Source organism: Boleophthalmus pectinirostris, unplaced genomic scaffold (genome assembly GCF_026225935.1).
Source record: "Boleophthalmus pectinirostris isolate CB_2022bp ecotype Guang Dong unplaced genomic scaffold, ASM2622593v1 HiC_scaffold_4, whole genome shotgun sequence".
In the NCBI taxonomy this organism is placed as follows: domain Eukaryota; kingdom Metazoa; phylum Chordata; class Actinopteri; order Gobiiformes; family Gobiidae; genus Boleophthalmus; species Boleophthalmus pectinirostris.
The window spans coordinates 9,293,253-9,308,091 of NW_026571353.1; the positions used below are offsets into that span (position 1 = coordinate 9,293,253).

The following is a 14,839-nucleotide window of genomic DNA, read 5'->3' on the forward strand; positions in this document are numbered from 1 at the left end:
GAATTAAACCAGGAGCATAGTAGACCACCTGTACCAACTGAAGAAACTAGTGAATAGCAATACTAGTTCACTTGCTTGATATCCACTGCATTATAATACCCCTTATGCAAAACAAAGTGAATTCTCTGAGTGCGCGTGGTGTGGACAATCCTTCATGAAGATTGGAAAATGCACACAAAAAAAGCAAAAAAAGCATCAGCTCATATTGAATAAGTGTGATGTACAGAAAATGCTGCTGGAAGCTGAAATCCACCTTTTTCTGCAAAGCTTGCGAAAATTGTCTAGCATGTATTAAAATGTCAATTGGTGCAGGAGGCTAAATCAGTGAGGCGCAATGCAATAGATAGAAAAGATATCTACTGGCAGGAGTTTAAATGATCACTTACACTGAGCAAATTGCCCCAGTGTGAAGCCACGCAGAGTCCAGGGCCCAGACTAGAAGAACTCCTGCTCAAATCTGGTATACATCATAATATCAGATTTATTTAAAGGCTCATATTACGATATTTTCTGATTTATGCTATAATGTTGTTTCCTCATCAAAAACATACCTAGAGTTGTGTTTTTTCTTTCATTCACATGTTTAACACACAAACAAAATGCATATTTATGTTGAGATCTTCTCTCAGACAGAAAACCCTCTGTTCTACCTTGTGATGTCATGTGGTAATACATGAAGTGCTCTTTAAACTCCATACCTCTTCACTAGAATCACTTAGGTTACGTTTACACTGAAACGAATCACCATATCACCATATCAGAAACTATTTGTGTCCAGACACATCATTTCTGTGTCCGCATGTCTTCCCTATCCACATAGCTTTGCCATGTTTGCTTACATTTTACAGAAACAAAACTTAAAACCACATGGCTAATTTGCATAAATTAAGCTCCTAAAACACAGCTCGCTCCTTGTGCCCTGACGTGGTTCAGCTTCTGTCAGACTTAAAAAGGACTCAGTGGAATATATGTGTTCTTTCTGTGACAGAGATGTGTTCTGCTAATGGTGAGTCTGTTCTGTGCAAGTAGTTGTAGCTACACTGTTTCCTGTTTGTCTATGGTTTGCGCAAGTCACAGTGACAAGTTCGAATAAAGACGGCAACTAGAGCTCCTACATCAGCTTATCACCGTTTTCAGCAGGCCACACAGTACCGGATCAAATCCGTACTCAGATGAATTTGTGGGAACTGGCGGCACCAGATTGTTCCGTCTCTGAAGTCATTTTCCATTGGATTAGAGTGGACGAACACTGCGTCCACAATAAAAACGGCTCAAATACGTACTGGTGTGGATGGGGCCTTAATTTAAGACCTGGAAATACCGATCCCTAGTAAACAAAAGGTAGCTTCTAATTTAAAAACTACAGCTTCATTGTATCACAAGGTGGAACAGAGCATTTTGAGCTTTGGAGGTGCAGACAGACTCATAAATAGTTACTCAAATGTGTGTATGAAACAAAAGACAAATCCAGGTATGTTTTGATGAGGGAACAACATTCTAAAATGGCTTAAATCTTACAAAAGTCATTTTTGCGTAATATAGGTGAAGTACAGATACATCATGGAAAATATATTTTACATTCAAGTTATACAGCAACTCAGTTATTCATTGAATATTTGGGGCACTAGCAGTCTGGAACAACACTGAATTATCAGATCGTGAGGTAGACCAATATTTAAACTTTTTAATGGACTGTCCTTGAAACCTCGAGCACAGGCCGATATTTTGTTTTGTCGAACTGCTGCCTAAAAATGACCCACAAAACTTTATATTAACAACTGCACAAAGTGAGACTACACAGTTTTCTTGAAGATTTGTGGTTAAAAAAAATGTCCATGGGTGAGTTTATAGTAAATTTAAATAGCAAAACTTGAGGAAAATAATCAAAACTGCTCCTATATTTTGACCTAAAAATATCGGCAAAGCTTATCGGCCATCAGTTTATCTAGATTCTAAACATCGACCATGTAAAAAAAAAAAAAAAAAAAAAAAAAAAAAAGTCAATGTCTACCTATAACCTCACAATAATGCACCAGTATTTTGAACAGCTCTTTGAAACAACAGCTCCCTAAAAGGCCTATAAAACTATTCTTAGCATTACATAACTGTCTTTTTCTGCAATGTCACTCCTTATAACACATCCTCCACTACAGTCTTTCCCAAACTGCCTTTACCAAGCCTCCCTAACCTACACCACCATGAGAGAGGAGCCACTGCAGAGAGCCGGCAGCAACAGGAGCAGCAGTAGCAGTAGCTTTGATCCAGCTATGAAGAGAGAGAGGAGAGTATGTGTTCACTGTGCCTCTGACTCGATGCCGTATTGATCCAGGTGGGAGCACTGGGAGGGAGATATATGCTCTTATTAGCAGCTCTCTACATCTTACTGAAACACAGCAGGGGTGGGGCCAGGCTAAACAAGAGCACACTGAAGCATGCAATGTTATATGTATGTATAGGTTTGTAACAAGGACTCAGACCAGGGAAACTGAAGCAAATGTGAAGGAATAACTGAAGATATGAAAAATGTAGAAAGTAAAGAAAATAATGAAAAAAATAATGCTGATAGGGTTGATTTTGAAAAGAATGTTTTTGTGTTTTATGGTTAATTTTACAGTTAATTTTTGTTCACTGTGTAACTTCTCTGGTGAAGAATCCACTATCTCCTTGTCTCCATGGAGATATTACCGTTTTGCCTTGATTATTGCACAGTATGGAAATATACTTGGTAATCACAATGGAGACAGGTTACTGGTCAGATCTATAGAGAAGCAAGGTTGCACAATAACGTTTAAGGTATTTTTGAGCTAATACACCTGTAACTGAACAAATGTAAGGAAGATACTGTATGTTTAATGCCCTACTATGAAACATTCCAGGCAAAAAAAAATAACATCACCATAAAGACACCTTAGAAGTTACACAGTGCAAAACACAAAACAAAACAAACAAAAAAGTTTTAGGACATTTCTGATGATTTGCTAACATACAATTCTTGGGTTAACTTAAAAAAAAAGATTCAAATTTTTCAAAGCAAAGTTGTTTAGCTAAATAGTACACAAAAATATATGAAATTGTAATTTTCATAAAGACAAATATCGTGAAGAATTGACAAAATACAGAAATAGTAACTCACAAAATAATACACAAGAGAAAATAACAAGACATTTAGTTGTTTTTGGAGGAAATGATCTGACTCCAAATACAGCAGAATTTGTGATTTGCTAATTGCGTCCATTCATATTGTGATTTCAGTTCAGTGGTGAAATATTGTGACTTTATATCCCTACTTTCTGATCAAAAAAATCTTAATATGTGTGAATCAAATCTATAATTGACAATATATTCAGATTTTTGCTATACAAATTTAACAAACAACCATTTTACATGCCCTATGTGGACTCCAGGGCTTGAGATCAGATTAAAAGGCACTGTACTCAAAGGCTTGGTTCGCCCCCCATGTGCACACAGAGCATACGTGAGGAGAGAGGGAGGGAGAGAGGGAGCGAGGGAGCGAGGGAGCGAGAGGGAGGGAGGGAGGGAGGGAGAGAGAGAGGTAGGGGGGATCGATTGATGGCATGTTACACAGAGGTAATGGTCTTACAATGAGTCTGGGTTAGCATTTGTCTAATAGATTATCACAGTACTATCAAACTGCTTTAGCCAGATGGCAAGGGTTAGGTTTATCTCTAGAGTAAGAAAAGGGAAGCACATTCTAATTAATATATGCCTAAGACAGTACTGGCTGGTTATAATCAAAGTTTAAGTAAAGGCACATTTAAAAGCCTCTGTACCTTCTTCTTAGTCTCAGTCTTATCTCTGTCGACTTTTAAAAACTGTTTCATGTTATGATTGATGCTGTTTTATACTGCCTCTTGGCCAGGTCGTCATTGCAAATGAGAAGGTGTTCTCAGTTGACTTACCTGGTAAAATACTGAATAAATAAATATTAATTCAAAAGAATCCATACACAAGAAGTTATACACTGTTTGTGGTAGTTCCAAGCCAAGATAGGGATGCTCCGATACCGATACTGGTAAGGAATATTGGTGCCGATCCATGAAAATTAGCTGGATCAAGTATCGGCCAAAATATCAATTCTGCTGATATCCTGGTTGGACATATAAATTGATGTAAAAAGACTATTTGCTGGTCGTAGTCTGCCCATAAAATCTCCATAATGTTTTAGAGGCTTTTTTAAATAGTGCTTTTAATGCAGTTGTCCTGTAGTTACTTGAGAGATAAAACACAGCTACACATTTTGTCATACAATAGTTTTTGTTTTTAGGAAATCGGCAGTTACTTTAAGCCATAGTATCGGAATAGGTATCAGAACTGAAAAAGCTGAATCAGTGTCCCTAAAGCAGCCTTGGGTAATTAGTGTTTTTGTATCAGACTCATAATGTAATACAACTGAGGCAATGGCTGCAGGATTAATCAAATGAAAACTGCAATTCTGATGCAATTGGCAAATCACAAAGACTGCAAGTTTTGAAAATACAAACTATTTAAGTGTTGCATTCTGTTATGTGTTTATGTATAATAATTTTGCTTCACAGTTTGGTTACAGTATTATTTGTTATTGTCTATATTTGTTTCAAAATGTGTTATTGTGACAGGCCTAGTTCTTATAATGTTATATTTATTTCCGATGTAATGTACTTGCCTGGTGATAACATATGATTCATGGACTTGTTATATGATGTACAGTGTATATTGTGTTATATTTTGTGTTGTGTGGACATCCACTTTTGGATTGGGCCACCAATCAGTGGGCAGAAGGTTTATATGGGAGTGGCACCCAGAGAGAACCATGACCTGGCGAAGGACCACTGATCGAAACGTTGTCATTTATTAAATGTTTGGGAGTTTGGGAGTAAGTGTGCAGGTTTTGTCTCACTTTCTATCTTCACTGTAGTAGCCTTGCGCCAGTGATGTGCGTATACCTATACCTTTTATGACAGGCCTAATTGGAGCTACTAAAATTCCCCTCTTTTATTTAACCAAGAAAGTCCCACTGAAGGCCACAATTTACTTCACCAAGCAACAACTACTGTATGACTTTCACAACGAGGAACACTAGTCAACTTCAAAAGAAAACAAAAGAAATTCAATTTTTAAAGTTGAATATTCTTTAATTGGAAACAACAGAGTGTTCAGAAAACGATATCAGCCAAAACAGCAGCCACAGTTTCAAACAACTGGATTGTGTTGCCGTTTTCAGAACAATTATCTCCTTGACCAATCATCAGTTACTTGTGTTTTGTTCAAAAGTCATCATTTGTAGAAAATCATGCATGAAATTATGATATCAAACAAACTTGGCTATTTACTTGCACAGAAGTAATGAGTGCCAATGCCTCAGAGACTAAAGGAAAAACACACATCAGAGTCTCAAACCATGAAACCACTTTCCAGTATTTTCCATAATAAAAATAATTACTATTTACTTTCAAATTAAAGAAATCAATTAGTAAATAACTTATAGTGACAAGTTTCAGCATTCAAGGATGGATCAAATATACCCAGATTGATTGAGAATTTGGAAGGGTATTTGGCATAAAAAAAAGTAGTATACCTTATTATGTGTACATATTATTTCATTAACTGCAGAATCAATACATGTATATCATTAAAGGCCCTATCCCCAATGTTTTCTATGTTCTTTCTATCAACAAAAAACATTGTAAAAGCAGCTGTTGAGGTCAAAATCAGTCAGCTGTGTGCAGTCTGAGTTTAATTATAAAGCTTTTTATTGTCAGAGTATTAGGAAGTTGTTGTAAGCATTACCGTGATGGAAAACTCTGCTCTGGTTTCTGAGAGTTGTGAAAAGTGCTTAGAAAACTCATTGGGGTGAATAATTAGGATGCTCTGAATTAAAAGGTAAGTGAGGAATAACTTCGGACCACTGCAAAGCATTTAAAGTACCCATATTACGCAAAATTGACTCTTGTGAACTTTAAGCCAGGTCAAAACGCTGTTACCTCATAAAAAGCATACCAGGAGTTGTGTTTTGTTTCATTCACACATGCTTGAGTAACCCTTCTTTTTAGTCTGTCTACATCTTCAAAGCTCAAAATGCTCTATTCCACCTTGTTCTGTTACTGCCAGGACATTTGCTCAGTAGAGATTGGCAATTCCAGGACTTAAATGATCAAAATGATTCTAGTGAAGGTGTATGGAGTTTAAAAACACAGTGGGGCATTTCCTGTAATACCACATGTTTTGTTTGAGAGAAGAACTCAGCCTAAATATGCACAATTTGTATGTTAACATGAAACAAAACACAACTCCAGGTAAGTTTGTGATGAGGAAACATTACAGCATAGATCTGAAAATTGTGTAATATTGGCTATTTAAAATGAACCAGTTCTGTTCTTTCTTCTGTTCTTCACATTTTTAAGACACGCACATTTAAGATTTTATTATTTATTATTTCTGTTCAAAAAGTGCAATGCTGAGTCTTGCAATGATCTGCACAACAGGCATTTGCTTTCATATGCCATTAGATTCACTTTCCTAGCTAGCCTTTAATCGTTTCCATGGAGATAAAGTCACAACATGTTTTATAATTCATAACCTGAGCAAATCACGACATTAACCTTAACCTTCATCTTTTGTTTTGCTTCCAATTTGCCATTTCTTTCTCTCATAATTGTCCGTAGAGCGTGTCAAGCTGCCCTGGTTTTGACAATAGGACAGCTTAAATCATAGAAAACTTTTCGATAAACTATTGTTCTAAAATCACAGCTGGAAAAGAGAGATTGAGATGATTTATCCAACCACACTCAACAAAGAAAATATAATAATAATAGTCATCACTGCCCTCTGCTTATATATTCAAATAAAATACATAGCAAATGAGTCATGTTCTAAAGTATCCTGATTTAAAAGTTGTGTTTTGCTTTATTATTTTTGCTTTATTTGAGTAATCTTATTTTTAGTCATATTTAGTCAGGGACATTCAATTACACCTTGTGATGTCATCGGGGTGGTGTAATCCAGGAAGTGCAAGTGCTTGCGCAGTCAACTAGCAAACAGAGCTCTTTGGATGCTTATACTAATAATCCTAATAATACTGTAAGCTAAAAGTGCATTTACTCCTCCACTGGATGGTATTATTTAATGCAGAAGTCTGTAACAGGAGGGTGGGTTGATGAGACTTTTTTTAATATATTTTTGATGAGGATTAACTGGTTTTCTGTGGGTTCTGGCTACATGCTCCTTCATCGCGTCCTTTTCTCATAAGGCTTAGGGAATGTGCAATAATTAAAACTGCACATAGGCTTAGGGAATGTGCAATTAAATCTGCACATAGGTTCAGGGAATGTGCAATTAAAACTGCACATAGGCTTAGGGAATGTGCAATTAAATCTGCACATAGGTTCAGGGAATGTGCAATTAAAACTGCACATAGGCCTAGGGAATGTGCAATTATTAATAGAATACAAGAATGCAAGGGCTTGCCTGTTAAGAATAATTTAAAGGTACTGTTGGTGCATCACTTGTGGTCATACTTGGTCTCTTATTTATTCTGTTCTACGGTGTTTGTTTATGTGGTGCTTTGTGTTGTATTGTCCTGTTTTTTGATAAAGCATGTTACCCCCTGTCCCAAGACAAATTTCTCCCATGGGAGACAATAAAGGATTAACTTATCTTATCATCCCCTCATCTCTTGTTCCCTGTCAAACGGCAAACACCTAGCCCGGATTTTTTTGTTTCTTCTAGACTACATGTGAATAGGTTCGTTACAGCTTCACTTTTACGCACAGCGGAACTTAAGCTCCGCACGTACAACCGCACATCGGGAAGGAGTGAGGCAACTTCATTCCACGGCCCGCACTCCACAGTCAGACTTCTCTCTGTCCACGGAGCGACCAGGAGAGGAAGGGGAGCGAACAGGACAGTAGAAGGGAGTCGTGACTTTCCTCTCGCTCCTCAGATCAGAATGACAGGAAAAGTTCCGTGGCCCATTTCAAACTCTTGTTCGTGCGCGCTGTGGCTCCTCTCGTTTAATCAGATCATTAAAAAAAGTCACACTTTGAGCCCTTTTTCCATGATGTCGTTGCTCCGTTGATCTGGTCTTCTCAGCGTTACCAGGAGCGTGCACAAAGAGCAGCTTAAACTTCAGGTCTGAGTTTAGCTTTGATCAGACTCAGGTTTATTTCTGTCATGGAACGAGTTGAGGCTTAAAATGGAGATGGAGCTTGTTTCAGCTCAGGATGGAATACTCCCCTAGCACTGAATGTACAATAACAGAGTAGTTGTTTATACATGACACTAGGCCCAATTTAACATAAAACACAATTTTATGCCATATACAAATGGTAGGGGGTCCCTGCTCCAGCTCTCCATCAGTTTGGGGTCCCTGGCCTTAAAAACATTGAAGACCCCTGATTTAATGCATCTATCTCCAAGGAGGCATGTTACAGATCCTTGCCGAGGGTAGCTAGCTCACACTAAAAATGTATGTTTATCAAAGAGATGTAACAATATGTAAACGACACAGAACAATACAATTACAATATTTATTTCCCATTTATTATACGATATTTATTGCAATATAGTGGAGATGCTAACAGAATTGAAGAAATGCTCCTTTTTGCTTTTAAACATCTTGACAAGCCTTTGGGACTATATTAGTGTCATAATCTAAAGAATTAAGATAGTAAAGTTCTTTATAACAGTTATTTCTTCATTTTTTCTGCATTGCAATGAAATAAAAGATCATAGTCTATGCCGTTTCCTCCATTTTTTTAGCTGTTGCTGCAATAAAACAACACCAAGAAGATTCTAATTTGAAATATTGTGACAGCCCACTATATTTTTGTGATAACTTTGACGATACAGTATCACAATATTTTGGTTACTGTTACAACCCTAGTTTATCAAAGTATTTTCGAGCTATAAAAACACCCATGTGCCAGAAAAGTTACAGAGAGTCTATGATTTTAGCACAAAATGCCATAACTGAAGAAAATATCCGAAGTAGTATCACATATATTAAAAATTCAACACTAACTTTTCCCCAGTTTCTATGAAAAATTGCCCTATTCTTTTGACAGACACATCCCATACCCCCCCTTTATTGCGTGTTCAGCAGTCTGCTCCACACGGATATTACACATGTGGATACTGCTACAATGATAAATTTAATATATTGTACTGTATCACAGAGCCACAGTTTATTAAAGTCCTGTTCAGATAAGAGGAGCTGTTCTTAAATGCTAATTGCTAAGTTCCATCATAGCATAACATCCCACATTAATTACTACATTACATTACTACTACCGCTACCACTACCACTACTACCTCTACTACTACTACTACTACTACTACTACCACCTTCTACTACCACTACTACTACCTACCACTACCACTACCACTACTACACTACTACTACCACTACTACTACTACTACCTATTACTACCTACTACTACTACTACTACCTACTACCTACTACTGCTTACTACCTACTACTACTACTACTACTACTACTACTACTACTACTACTACTACTACTACTACTACTACTACTACTACTACTACCACTACTACTACTACTACTACTACTACTACTACTACCACTACTACTACCACTACTACTACCACCACTACCATTATTACTTTTAATTAGCCGATTAATTTACCGAGTGATATGTTGAAAATAAAATGTATTAATTGCCTTAATATAAACAAAAAATTGACAGATGAGTAGGGATGTAACGATCCAAATCTCTCTGTACGATATTTTCACGATATGCATCTTACGGTAAGATATTTATTGCAATATTTGCTAGAGGCTAACAAAACTCTGGATATGATACTTTTTCCTCTTAAAGATGCATTGTGTAACTTTTCTGGTGAAGGCTCTGTCAAATGTTTTCCTCCATGGAGATGTTATTGGTTTGTCTGGAATGTTTCACAGTGTGGCTTTAAACCTTTCTGTCTTCATGGAGACCAAACCAGACCAAGTTACAGGTCAGATCTGTGGATTTTTTAGCTATAAAACCATCTGTAATTGAAGGTAGAGCTGTTTAATGTCATACTGTGGAACATTCCAGGCAGAGCAATGATATATCCATAGAAACAAGAAGGTGATGGACCCCCAAACAAAAAGTTACATAATGCTCCTTTAAAATGCCTTGACAAGACTCCAAATCCAAAGAACTAAGATTTAAAAGTGCTTAGAACAGTTATTTAAATGGACCAAAGGATCATGGTCTATGTAGTTCTGTCTGTTTTTTAGCTATTGCTGCACTATAATATAAATTTAAGCAAAGAGACTAGTGATTCTATATACTGTGATTTCGAACACCTACGAATGAGAGAACACACAGACTTTTAAGAAAGACAGATTTTTAATAACTGCTATAAACCACAGGCTGACAGAGAATTGGCTGCAAAACTCTCGATTAAAAAGACCTAAGCTGATCACTGACAACTGGAGATGGCACAACTCAAAATTCAATTAAAATTTGATTACAGTAATTGGACAGCCCTACTTGGAGATTGCAAATTAATTTCAAAGGGTTGCCAGATCATACAAAAATGTTGCCTCTGCTAATCAAAAAGGACTGAATGAATAATTAAAGTACTTTTATATCTCTAATACAACAAGCAGAAAGTATTAAAACCAATGTATTGCGCAGTTTTAGACTCCCATTAGACTACGGGAAGCCACCATAGTCTCCTTTATTAGGAAACATTGAAACTGAATACTACTAGTATTAAAGTGACTACTACTACTACTACTACTATCACTACTATTCACTACTCCTACTACTACTGCTGCTGCTGCTGCTGCTTCTCCTGCTGCTGTTGCTACTACTACAACTACTACTGCTACTGCCACTACTACTGTTACTCCTAGTGTGACTATTACTATTACTGTCTGTGACAATTACTACTACTGTGACTACTAACCCTAACCCTAACCACTACTACCGCTACTACCACTACTGCTACTGCTACTACTGCTACTACTGCTACTACTGCTACTACTGTGACTACTACTGCTACTGCTACTGCTGTTACTGCTAGTGTGACTATTACTGTCTGTGATAACTACTACTACTGTGACTACCACTACTGCTGCTACTACTACTTCTACTGTGACTACTACTGTGAATCCTACTGTGACTACTAGTATTGCGGTTACTACTACTTCTACGGTGACTACTACTACTACTGAGACTACTACTGTTATTATCACTCCCATTACTACTTCCCAGACTCCAGCGCTCTAATGCTTCTGCTGCTACTATCACTACTGCCATTACTACTACTAGCACTGCTCAATAGGCGTGTAGAATTACACAGATAACACGCCCTAACCTAATCAGTAATGGGCTCTATGTAACACACAGTAGTCATGTGAGACACTCCCACTCACACTGAGGAAGGGGTGGGGCTGGACTACTACTATTATTACTACTACTCTATCTACACACAGTTATCATATGAGACACTCCCACTCATAGTGAGAAGGGGGAGGGGCTGGACTACAACTATTTCTACTACTACTCTATCTACACACAGTTATCATGTGAGACACTGGATGTGCTGGATGTCAATACAACGGCACTCTACACCTGCTCCATCCAACTTCAAATGGGAAACAAAGCAGACATTGAAAGATCACCAAGATTTATCTTACCGTATATCCATTTAATGTGTTCCAAAGCAATTAAAGGTGCATTGTGTACCTTTTCTGGCCATTGCTCTGGCTGGAATCTTCCACAATATGCCATTAAACATCTCTACCTTACGTGTGTTTAACTGCAGGTGGTTTTACAGCTCAAAAATACCTAAAAACAAACAAGCATTCTGACTGTGACTAGGGTTGCCTTTCTACAGATCTGACCCGTAACTTGGTCTGGTTTGGTCACCATGAAGATAAAAACATTCCAGAAAAAGCAATAACATCTCCCTGGAGATAAGCAATTGATGGACCCTCCACCAGAAAAGGTACACAATGCACCTTACCTTAAACTGAAACATTTTGGGTAAAAATTAATTAATAAAACATGTTAATCCTTAAGCAACATAGCCAGTTACATGCATACATCTCTATTACTGAATCATTCCCTTTTTCCTCGATGACTATTCCCCATTGCCTATCTACAAACATCCAACTATTTATTTTGCTTAAACCAAGCTAATTCCGGTAAAGTAGCAGCAACAGAAGCAGTATTTATTAAATTTCCCTCTGGTTGTTTCCTTCACAGTCATTTGGAGCTTAGTGACTTGCAGTAGAGAGATGGAGAGATGGAGAGATGGAGGAGATGTAGAAGAAGAAGGAGGAGGAGAGGAGGAGAGGAGGAGGGAGGGACCAGGCAGGGCAGACCAGGCTGGGGACTTTGATGAGGCCTTTGGGAATTTGCCAAGACTCTGTTTGCAGCAAAGAGGATCCTGCCAGCCCCCATAGATGAGCCAAATAAATCCTAGTGTCATTATGTAACAGCAGCAGGGGGGAAGGGGAGATCAGAGAGGAGGGGAGGGGGGGGTCCCAAGGAAGCCACAAGTATCTTGGGACTTTCTCCAGGAGTAACAACAGCTCAGATCTCCAACCCCCAGCACTTATGCATGAAGATACAAAAGGCACTCCGAGTAATATTGCAATCAATAAGGTACCGTGGGATGTATATCATGAAAATACTGTATTTAGAGATCTGAATATCATTACATCCCTACTAAATAAAGAATATTTTGAAATTATCATTGTGTTATCGGAATCTGTTTTGAATATCAAGTCTATCCCTTAATATTGAAATCAAGTTTTTGTAGTTTTAATAAATGTATTAATAAAATATTATTTTATTTTTTCATCATACTGCAAAGTGGTTTCTTTTTTTTAATTTTTTAATGCAAAGTCATCTGCCATTGCTAAATAATCCTTGTCAGCAGTACTCAAAACTAAAAGTATCATGTGAATGTTGATGCAGTTTAATGAAGATAAACAAATAACTATGCTGATTAATAATGTAGAATTTTTGGGGATTTTTTAATTATTTTTTTCAGAAGACCAGATTTAATCCTGATTTAGAACTACTGTCTTAGTTCTGATTTGAGTCTGCAGCTTTGTTTTTCTCATATTAGAATCATCCTTGACAGTGCAAGACCACAAAAAAGAGCTTTTTTTTCATATTCATGGACAACAATTTTGATTTCACTTTAATTTTGTCTGATTAAAAATAACTTATAAAATGTCATTACCATTTCACTCATGAAACTGAGTCAAAAATCTTAATTGAGCTCTGAATCACATGCTTTTACTGACAGAGAATTGGCTGTAGATTTCTGACTTTAAAGGGCCAATATTAAGCAATTTTCTGATCTCTGCTATAATGTTGTTTCTTCATTAAAAAAATACCTGGAGATGCATTTTGTTTCATTCACACATGTTTAACACACAAATCTTGCATGGGAGAGAGAGAGCTGAGTTTTTCTCTCAAACTGAAAATACCGTTCCACAGCCACTTTGTTTTATAAACTCCATACACCTTCACTAGAATCATTTGGATCATTTCACTCCTGGAATTGCCAATCTCTACTGAACTAAAGGTAAAAGGAGCTGTTAACTTGAAAACTACAGCTACATGACATCACAAGTGGGACAGAGCATTTCGAGCTTTGGGGATGTAGACAGACTAATAATAAAGGATTACTCAAACGTGTGAATGAAATGGGGAAAACACAACTCCAGGTATGTTTTTGATAAGATATCAACAGTCTAACATGGCTTAAAGCTCACAACAATCAATTTTGTGTAATATAGGAGTTTAACAGACCCAAGTAGATCACTGAGAAATTAGAAATGACTGAATTTGATTAACTGCACAGATCTACAACTACATTTCTTGCTCAGATTTGTCAGTGGTTCCAACATTAGTGAAGGGTAAAACTTAAAGGTGCACTCTACCTTACATTTATTCAATTACAGGTGGTTTTATAGCTCAAAAATACCTAGCAAAACAGGCATTCTGACTGTGAGCGTGTTGCCTCTCCACAGATCTGAGCTGTAGCTTGGTCTGGTTTGGTCTCCATGAAGATAGAACAGTTTACTGTGAAACATTCCAGACAAAGCAATAACATTTCCATGGACAACAGCATTTGCGAACCCTCTATCAGAAAAGTTACACAATGCACTTTTAAAACAAGACACAGTTAAATTTGTCCCAACTTTAAATCACAATAGCACACTGGCTGTTTGCAGTATTTGCCTCTCCTCTTGTGTGCTTCTATTCTAGCCCAGCCCGCCCAGCCTTATCAATCCTTTATTCATTCAAACAGGAAGTGCACAGGCAGCCATCTGGACAAGCTCAGCCTCTGTGGTCATTAGGAACACAACACTCTCTCCCTCTCAGCGTTAATCTGCCCCCAACCATCAGTGCATTAGGCCAGTCACCGAGGCACGCGCACCCAGCCAGGCCCACCGCAAAGTACAGTACAGTCTTTTTACAGGTACTACTCACTATGAATTTGAAAGACACGGTTTACAGTTTCCCCATAACATTTTGGTTTGCAAGTTAGAGTCTAGAGTTACTAAAGCTTAGATACTGGACAAAAGGGATGGGACAAGATCTAGTGAGACAAAATCACCACAAGACAGTACACACATGAGGAAAATGATCTTCTTTGCCTTGGATAAAAAAGGTTAACTTTTCTGAGTAACTCTTCTTGAGAAGCTGTGATATCAAAAAGTTCTTACAATGAGAGCAAAACTGTAAAATTACCACATAAAAATTGTAAAAGCAAAATTGTGAACTGAATGGAACAATTTATTAATAAAAATGGTATTAAAGTTTCATCTTGTCTCCTGGTGAGCCAAATCCCTAT

General features: G+C 37.4%; 1 protein-coding gene across 1 annotated transcript in view; it reads right to left on the minus strand.

The window, feature by feature from the left end:
* cacna1ba (calcium channel, voltage-dependent, N type, alpha 1B subunit, a) overlaps positions 1-14,839 on the minus strand; it is a 207,398-nt gene that overhangs the window by 180,115 nt on the left and 12,444 nt on the right. The gene's annotated exons all lie outside the window — the stretch shown is intronic.